Raw genomic sequence first — 10,281 nt, forward strand, 5'->3', positions numbered from 1 at the left:
GTCATCCAGGTCATGGTGCTCTCGTCATCAGGTTGAAAGTGAACAGTGACATAAAACTGGGCCACAAGATCTGGATCGAAGTCATTTTGAAGGTGATGACTTCCATAATGCCAAGCTTTTCAACCAAGGTGAGGGCCTCACCAAAGTATTCATGATGCCGCCGAAGGTGAGCGATATCGATCCACTGCACTGGGACATAGATCTTCTTGAAGGGCACGATGATGTCACGAAAGATCATTGCCTGTTCCCGTGATCAAACATGATCGCAGCCCTTGAGCAGAGCTTTTTCATTAACATAGGGGTCACGGGTACGGAGTGCCAAAAAATCCTTAGGAGGCATAGTGCGGACGTTGGGCCCTTTCGACTTTGTGACAACCTTCTTGAATGACTTCTTTGTAGGGTTCAGACTAAAAGTTGCGGAACCTTCTGGAGCATCTGGATTGCGGTACTTCTTTGAATGAGTGTCACGTACAGGATTCAAGCGACGAGAACTACCTGTGACACACAAGACACACACACAAAAAGAGTGACAAAAGGAGTCATGTCAATGTTCAAAAAATCATAAGAAGAAACACACATTGCCAAGGGAAATCAAAAATAAAATGCCCCCCTGGCGGTAGTACCGCTCGCCCTGGCGGTAGTACCGCTGGGTTCATAGGGGTAGTACCGCGGGGCTAGCGATAGTACAGCTGCCCCTCATCGGTAGTACCGCCAGGATGGCGGTAGTACCGCTGCCTCCTTAGCGGTAGTACGGCCCGAGTGGAGTGGTAGTACCGCTAGGGGTTGACTTCTAGATCTAGTCAGATTTGAAGCAACTAAAAAATACTAGATTCGTTTCAAGAGATCCACGGCTAACAGATAAACTTATCACAAGAACCACCATAGTTCTAAAGCATGTGAACTCTAGATCATCTAGATGAAGACAAGCCTAGTCAATGGGATCCAAGTTTAGATCAAATCCATGAGATGTATGATAAGAGCTACGAGATCTAAAACATGGAGAACTAGGGCATGTCAAAATATTTGCAATGAAGAACATTAGACCTAAAATCTCCTAATATATCTCCCCCGTTCCATAAAAAAACTAAGCAAAAAGCATATCCATGGATCCCATGCAACAAGCTCCTAACCCTAGAAACAAACACACCAACCAACAGAGGAAGGGGAGGAGGAGTACCGGAGTCCATGGCACTTGAAGGAGGAAGGGGGAGGGGAGCAAGCCCTCCAACTGGAAAGAGAGGGGAGGCTCCACGGAAGGAGATCCAAGCAGGGAGATTTCAGGTAGAGGGAGAGAGCACCACGAAGAAGATGAAACAGGGGCAAGAAAAATGCCCCCTCTCCCTTTATATAGCCCTCAGGTCACGGGTGGAGCGATAGTACCGCTGGGTCACAGCGGTAGTACCGCTCCCCTTGGCGGTAGTACCGCTGGGATCATAGCGGTAGTACCGCCACCCTGGCGGTAGTACCGATCCCCCTTGAGACAGCCCTAAAAAGCCCTAATCGAGCCATGATAGGCTGGGATCCTGGCGGTAGTACCGCTCCCCCGAGCGGTTGTACCTCTGGGGTCCTGGCGGTAGTACCGCTCCCCCTGGCGGTAGTACCGCTCTAGAAAAGCACAAAGAGACTTAGGACTTAGTGGAAATGATGTGGGCAACGACTAGTCAGTGTAGAGAAAAGGGTAACACCAGCAATATATACTAACTAGTCATTTTGTATCCTTTCTACAACAAGAGAGAAAGGTGGGCGGTGGCCGGAGCCACCTATGTTTGAGACAAAGGTATGACACCGCGAAGAATTATCCTTGGGTTCATGACCAACGCTCGTCTTTCAAGCACAAGTGCCATTTAATAATGGCCAAAGTGAAAGACTTGATCGATTTATGCATAATGGGGGGATGGAAGGTTCATTGAGAGAACAACACTCCCCCTACGTCCATGCCTACACCTAGAACAAGATATAATGCAGAGTGAGGTGCAAAGTGCCTAGTTTCAATCCACATTACTTGAATCAATGATATTTAGCTCATGCCTTAACTCCCGGAACCTTGCTTCATCTAGGGGCTTAGTGAAAATATCTGCAAGTTGCTCTTCAGTGTTGATGAAGTGAACCTCAATGTCAACTCGCTTGATATGTTCACGAATGAAGTGATGGCGAATATCAATGTGCTTGGTCTTGCTATGTTGCACCGGATTGAGGGAAACCTTGATAGCACTTTGATTGTCACATAGAAGAGGCACTTTGTCACAAGTGACACCGTAATCCTTTAAAGTTTGCCTCATCCATAGCAACTGTGCACAACAACTCGCAGCTGCCACATACTCAGCTTCGGTGGAAGATAGTGAGACACAGTTCTGCTTCTTTGAAGACCAACTTACCAGTGAACGACCAAGGAATTGACATGCTCGAGAAGTTGACTTTCTCTCCACACAGTCTCCCGCCCAATCCGAGTCAGAATAACCCACTAGGTTGAAGTTTGCTCCTTTGGGATACCATAGGCCAAAGTTGAGGTATGAGCCAAATATCGAAAGATTCGCTTAACAACCATATAATGGCTTTCTTTTGGTGCAGATTGAAACCGTGCACAAATCCCTACACCCAACATGATATCCGGTCTAGATGCACAAAGGTAAAGAAGGGATCCAATCATGGAGCGATATACCTTTTGATCCACTGCTTTACCATTGGGATCACTGTCAAGCTTGCATCTGGTTGGCATGGGAAACTTGACCGGCTTGACATCCTCTAGATCGAACCTCTTGAGCAAAGCTTGACTGTACTTGGCTTGTTTGACGAAGGTCCCTTCTAAGCCTTGTTTAATATCGAACCCGAGGAAGAACTTCAACTCACCCATCATTGACATCTCGAATTTCTCGGTCATTAGTGCAGCAAATTCTTCATTGAAAGATTCGTTAGGGGAACCAAAAATGATATCATCAACATATAGTTGGCATATGAACAAATCCCCGTTGACCTTCTTGGTAAAAAGAGTGGGATCTATCTTCCCAATTTCAAACCCACGATCTTGTAACAACTTAGTAAGGTACTCATACCATGCACGTGGGGCTTGTTTAAGGCCATAGAGTGCCTTATTAAGTTTGTACACATGATTGGGGAGCTTGGGATGTTTGAACCCCGGGGGTTATTTGACATAGACCAACTCATTTAAAGGACCATTAAGAAAAGCACTTTCTACATCCATTTGTTGTAATTTGAAATTAGGATGAGAAGCAAATGCAAGCATCATGCGAATAGATTCTAGACGAGCAACAAGGGCAAAGGTTTCACCGTAGTCGATACCCTCGACTTGGGAGTAGCCTTGAGCCACAAATCTTGTCTTGTTTCGAACCACAATTCCATTGGCATCTTCCTTGTTTTTGAAGATCCATTTGGTCCCGATGACATTATGTTCCTCCTTTGGTCTTGGCACTAATTTCCAGACTTGATTACGCTCGAAGTTGTTGAGTTCTTCATGCATGGCCATAAGTCAATCCTCATCGTCGAGCGCTTCCTGTACATGTTGAGGTTCACAATACGAAACAAACGCGTGATGCTCACTATAATTCGAAATTTGTTGACGAGTGGATACTCCCCTTTTTAAACTACCAAGCACGTTCTTCATAAGATGTGACTTGACTCTCAGCTTTTTTGCAATATTGGATGCGCGACGCTCCAAGAGTTCTGCATTTGATAACGGAGGAGCATCGACTCGATTACTTTGCTTGGCCTTGCGTTTTGATCCTCCCTTGGCACCAGTATCCCTCTTAGGTGCTGCAGAAGGAAATTGAGATACAACATCCTGATCAACTTGATTTTCGACTTGAGCAGGCTCATTGGTTTGTTCTTGATCTTGTGGTTGCTCTTTCTCTTGATCTTGTGCCTCCATTTGGTCTGGATCTTGTAGTTGCACTTGATATTGATCTTGAGCAGATTCGGAACCTTGTGTAAGCACTTGGACATCATGGGGCACATCACCATCTTTGAGCAATTGATCTTGTCCTTGAACCTGTTCAGCTGGTTGAGGGTTTTCTCTTTGTTCATCGGAAGTGTGTGGGGCTTGTGAGGATGATGGCTCCACTTGAGTAGAGCATTGTCGTTCTCCTTCGGCCACAAGGGGTTCCTCAATGGGGAGTATTTGACCAATCCCCATTCTTCTTATGTGTAATGCCCCAAGTGTAGGACTTTCCCTTTTTGTATCCTTCCATGTGGGACCACCTTGACTTTGTCATGAGAGTTTCTATGCATGTATAAATTCATGTGTCACCTTCTATTCTTCTTTTGCTTGCATGCATGCATAACATATCATTCCTTGCCATACCTTATGATTGCATGTCATGATCATGTTTGCATTTGTTCTTACTAGGAGTAAGTATTGTGGTGTTATATTTCATGTGATCATGTGATGTGTGACTTGTGTGGAGTGTAGCATGTGTTAGCAAGTGCTTATTTGTTTTCAAAACCAACCACCTTCTCCCCCTCTATATTTTCCCCTATGTAAAATTTCACCTCTTCCTTTCCCTTTTAAAAAATGCCCATGTTTTAGCTAAAATTGTGGTGGAGGAGAGATGTGAGTTGCTGGTCTTGAATGGATGTTTATAGGTGCACATAAAATTACAAAACAGATCAACTAATGCTGTTTTGTAAAATATTATTTGCTCCTAAAAATCTTGATCTTATTTTATGTAAATAGGTTATATTTTTAAATGTCCAGGGGGTATTTCCTTTTGGATTTATCCCAGTAGTTTTAGCTGGTGTTTTTTTCCCTTCCTGTGTGTTTTTCTAAATAGAAAAGCCCCCCCCCCCCAGCGAGTTCTCCTCTTCCTCGTGGTAGCATGGGCCTTCCCCCCCTTCGGTGGCCCAAGTCCCTCCAGCTAGAGCCCATGCGAGCGAGCCCCCTCCTCCTTCCTGACGCCGTCACTCCTCCCCCCGCGTGTCTCCTTTCCGTCAGAACGAGAGAGGGAGAGGGGAGTTGACGGTGCCGTGGCACAAACGTCGAGGGCCCCCTATTTAGCTGGGCGTCCGAGCCCTCCCCTCGACTAGGGTTCCCTCCTGCCGCCACCATCTCCTTCCTCCCCCTCCATCTCTTCCTTTCTTCCCAAGGTAAGCTTTCTGTAGGGATAGCAGAGAGAACAGAGAAGTGCCTCGTCGCGTCTACCCCTGCGTGCTCCGTCGAGCGGCAAGGCCGCCATGTCCGGGGGCTCGGGGTGGATCCCTGCGATCCATTCCTGGCGCTAGAAGCCCCGGAGATCGGACACACCGACGACCCCGAGCCCGTCAAGGACGTGCCCGCGGTGTCTTCCACCTCTCCGTCGGTTCGCCAGTAGGAACCTCTCCGGCCTTCTTCTTCCTCTCCAGCGGCGCCAACGTCTCCGACTCGACCCCCCTTCCTTCCCAAGGTGAGGCTGCGCCGCCCCCTACCTTCCTCCTCCGTAGCCCAGCTCGGATCCGACCTGGGGCGCGTGTATGTCCTCTGTTCATGCAACAGCGTAGTAGATTGCAGTGGTAGGGGTTTGATCTGCATAGAGCAGTGTTTGTGGGTGTGTTACGCAGAGGAGGGCTTCCTCCCCCCTCGTGCCAGCAGCGTCGCGGCCAGGGAGCCTCCCCGTCATCGTTGGCGTGAGCAGTTGGTCTGCATGCGTTGCCTGCTGTGTCTCCGGCGAGTAGGCTAGTTCAGAGTGGCAGATCAGCACGGGAGAGTCTCTTCATCTTTCTCTCTCGCGCGTATTAGTTCAGATGCCGCGCTGTAGTCCACTGGTAGTGGTGCTGGGTGCCTGATGAGTAGGGTGTGGGTTCGATTCCCCCTCGACGCTGTTTGTTTTGTTTTACTGGTTTTCCTGCGCAGGAGCATCAGGGATATGACACCCTGTTCTCTTCCCTTAACCTGTCGAGCTAGTGATAGTGGTGTAGTGGCTAGGTGGTGCTACTGTGTACCAGGAGGTACTGGGTTCGATTCCGAGGACCCTGATGCATATTTTTGTTAAATTTTGCTGTCTTTTATTTTGCTCTTCCTCTTCCTTATGCTTGGGCAGCAAGGTGTCTATTTACTTCTTTCCTGCTGGTGTAGATGTGTGCATATGATCTTGTGTGTGAGTTTTGCACACTAGTGAGGATAGATGATGTTTGCTAGCCTTGTGAACTTATGGTGTTTGTACCTTTGTGGTGTGAAATTACCCTTGATAGGAGATGGTGCTAGTTGTTTTGCTACTTGGAAGTGGGTGTGCATTAAGGTGTGTGGATTGCACTAGTTGAGCATGTGTAGCCTTATCTTATGAGTTCTGATGGGCTATGTTGTGTTTGTAGATTATTTGCATGTTCAGATTAGTGGAGTGTTATTTTGGGTGTGGATGCCTCCCCCTCACCTCATGTATTGGGTGTGTATGTGATGCACTAGGTGGCTAGCTATGGTAAGCATGTGTAGGTGGAGCTTACTAGTTAAGCATGGGTAGATTCTTGTGGGGGTTGCACCTTGAGGGTGACATGACTCCAAGGGTGTCCCTTGTGGTGCATGTGAGAGTGTGTACCATCACATGCCCATATGTGAGGGTGTGCAAACTCTCTTGTTAGCATAGAAGTTGTATTTTGTTGTGCTTGAAGCTAGTGATAGTGTGGTATATGTGTTGGTGTTGTTGCTGTGCATGACACAAACATGGGGTTAAAACCCCCATGTCACTTTGTCATTGTGCACATGAGACTCACCCTATGTAATTGTCATCTTAGAAGAATACCTTGTGGAGTTGCATTTACAGTTTTGTTGGAAGTTTGGTCCTTGATTCCATGGTATAGATGGAGCCCAAGGGCATGGGATTTTGTGTGTTAATAGTAGGGGTTTGTGCTCAACACCATAGTGGTGTCAACTAACTCTTGGTGACATGTGTGTGCAAACTATGCCTAGACAAAGTGGGCATGTGGCTGGAAAATTCCAGATTTTTGAACTCTGAAAAATTTCACTAAGTCTGGGATGCTGGAAACATTTTCTTCCCCTGTAGATGAGGATGTGCTGGTCATTCTGTTGAGAACTGGCCTTAGTTCAGTGCTAGTATTTTGAACCTGATATGTTTTTTAAGCTTCCTGTCAATTTTTAAATCATTTGGAGTCCAGTAGCTTGTGTTTTGATTGCTGTCAAAAAGTTTCAGAACAGAAACAGAAACTCAGGTGCAGGAATTTTCACTAAGTCCCTGAGATCTGATGGTTTTGGGAAAGTTTGTGGCCTTGTATCTTCTAAAGTTTAATTCCTTTTGCTGTGATTCTTGCTGGTGCTTGTAGTGTTCTTGGTTGGCAACAGCCACATATATTATTTGTCATGTTTGAAGACCTGTAGCTATGTTGCATGTTGCTCCCAAACAGCTAAAATGCAGATTCTGGCAGATTATGTAGTTTTGCCATTTTGTTCAAAGTTTGTGCTTAATTGATGTTGTGGTGTTCTACCTTGCTCCATGTCATTCATGTTGGGTTATTACATGTCTTGGCAACCTGGGAATACCAGATTTGTGCCAATTGTGTGTGTGGTGCTGAATCTTTCACGTAGAGCTTCATATCTTGTTTCGTTGATTCCCGTTGATCCGTAGCTCCGTTTGCAATGTTCTTTATATGGTTTTGCACCGTTTTTACGAGCTGCATCTGTTCATGTCATTATCATGCATGTCAAAATAGCTTAGTGCACAGTTCTGTCCAGAAACTTGCTGTAGTTTATTTTGCTTGTGCTAGTGATAGAAATAGTGGTGCATCCTCAACTTTCATCTCATGCATCATGTGATTGTTGCATTTTGTGGTGCTGCTGTTCATTGGCTGTTATTCTTATGTTGGGTAGCACCGGGAGCGGAGAACGAATACGTAGAGTCAGGAGAGTACGTGCAGAACGATCCAGAACCATTCCAAGCTGAGGATATCACAGGCAAGATGATATGACCTTGATTCCATCTCTAGACTTGTTATGTTAGTTTCGATTCCATGTCATATTGCTCGCTGCCTACCACTAAAATTAAATTGCCTCTTCATATGCCATGAGCCTAAACACCGTTCTCTTTCCTAGCAACTTGTATGGCTAGGTAGGCTTGCTCAGCTACTAATGTTAGCATTGTTAGTTGCAGGTGTTTTAAACTCATGTGATGACATGAGCTTGATATCATTATATTAAAATGCTTTTATTTATTTAATGCACCTATATATTTGGTAAATGACGGGAGGCCTAGCCTTTTGTCGGGTGCTTTGTTCCGTTATTGCCGCCTTAGTTACCGGTTACCGGAGTTTGATTCCATAATGATCGCTCCTAACACGTTCGGGGTTGTTATGGGGACCCCCTTGATAAATCGCGTAGTGTTAAGGCTTGTCCGACAGGACCCAACTTTGGTGTTAATTTGCTAATCACTTAATAATAATCTGCATAGGGAGTAGCTACCCCGAGGTTTCTTAATCAACTGGTCTGCCTGCGGGGCCACCACAAGGAAACTTGAGGTTTGGTACCTGTAGCTAGTTCCATCCGGCGTGTCCTGAGACTGAGATACGCGGCTCTTATCGGGGTCGTCGACACGTCGGGAGGTCCTGCTAGCCTTGTCTTACCTTAGCGGTATATCTTGCGTATAGGAATCCCAGTGAAGCTTTGGTTTCACCCAGAGTTGAGGTTTTCCTCTAAGGAATCCGACGAGATCACGAGATTCGTGATAGAGGATGCCTTTGCGGCCTGTGTTCGTTTGTGATGGACTAGTTGGAGCACCCCTGCAGGGTTTAATCTTTCGGAAAGCCGTGCCCGCGGTTATGTGGCAACTTGGAATATTTTGTTAACATCCGGTATTAGAGAACTTAAACATAAACTAATAAAAATGCCAATTGTGTGCGTAACCGTGACTGTCCCTTCGAAGATCTCTCTTCGATCGGGAACACGGTGGGGTTATGAATGCCGTATGTAAGTGTTCAGGATCACTTTCTGATCAAGTAATCCCGACCGTTAGCATAGACCACCTTCACTTCTCTTTTGCGTAAGTTAGCCACTTATTCTATCATAGGATGCAGCAGCCTGAAACACTTCATCCCTTCCTTACCCAATAACATGACTAGTTCTGGCACCAAGGTCTTAGATTGCTGAGTCCCCGTGGCTCACGGATTCCTCCGAAACTCCCAGCAGGTACAGGTACCCCAGAGACAGATGATCCCGACGGCACCCAGCTGGCGTGGCAGTACGACAAGGAGACAGACCGCCTTTACGTGAACTATCCAGAGGACTGAGCCGTGGTCGTGATCGTGGGCCTGCAGCAGGGTAGCATAGCATTTTCCATGTTTTGTAGTCCGTACCAGAACTACCTTGTTTGTATCTCTGTTGTACTCTGAGTTATTAATAAGAAAACAGTTGAATCCTGAATTGTCTACTTGTATTATTATTTTGTGCTATGTTACTTGCTTGCGAAACGCTTAGATGCGCTTCTTTCCTATTCGGGGGCCTCGACCCCCAGATCGGAAAGGACCGCATCTTGGTCGTTACATTATGGCTTGGGGAGGAATTTCATCACCTACATCACAGAGACCACTTTGCTCCACTTGGGAGCCATTATTTTCATCAAACTCCACGTTACACGTTTCCTCAATGAGCCCTGTGGACTTGTTGAGGACACGGTAAGCATGAGAGTTTGTAGCATAACCAACAAAGATGCCCTCTTGAGCTCTAGAATCAAATTTAACTAAACGTGCACCTTTCTTGAGAATGAAACACGTACACCCGAATACCCGGAAGTACTTGAGATTGGGTTTGTTTCCGGTGAGAATCTCATATGGGGTCTTGTTCAAGCCTTTGCAGATATAGAGCCGATTGGATGCATGACATGTTGTGTTGATGGCTTCGGCCCAAAAGTTATACGGAGATTTGAATTCTGCCATCATCGTTCTTGCCGTGTCCATCAACGTCCGGTTCTTCCTTTCCGCCACACCATTTTGTTGAGGGGTGTATGGTGCTGAATATTGATGTTTGATTCCCTCATCACCTAGAAACTCATCCAAGGTGTAGTTCTTGAACTCGGTGTCGTTGTCACTTCTAATCATCAAAATATTTGCTTCATGTTGTCGTTGTGCTTCATTAGCAAAGTTGATGACGGTTTGTTGAGTCTTACTCTTCCTCTTGAAGAAATATACCCACGTGTATCTTGAGTAGTCATCAACAATCACCAAGCAGTACTTTCTGCCCCCAAGACTATCAAATGATGGAGGACCGAAGAGATCCATATGAAGGAGCTCCAACGGCCTCTTAGTGTAAATGAGAGTCGTTGGACGATGAGCAGTTTCATGAAGCTTCCCTTCAAT

The sequence above is a fragment of the Hordeum vulgare genome, chromosome 2H, assembly GCF_904849725.1.
Source record: "Hordeum vulgare subsp. vulgare chromosome 2H, MorexV3_pseudomolecules_assembly, whole genome shotgun sequence".
Classification (NCBI taxonomy): Eukaryota; Viridiplantae; Streptophyta; class Magnoliopsida; order Poales; family Poaceae; genus Hordeum; species Hordeum vulgare.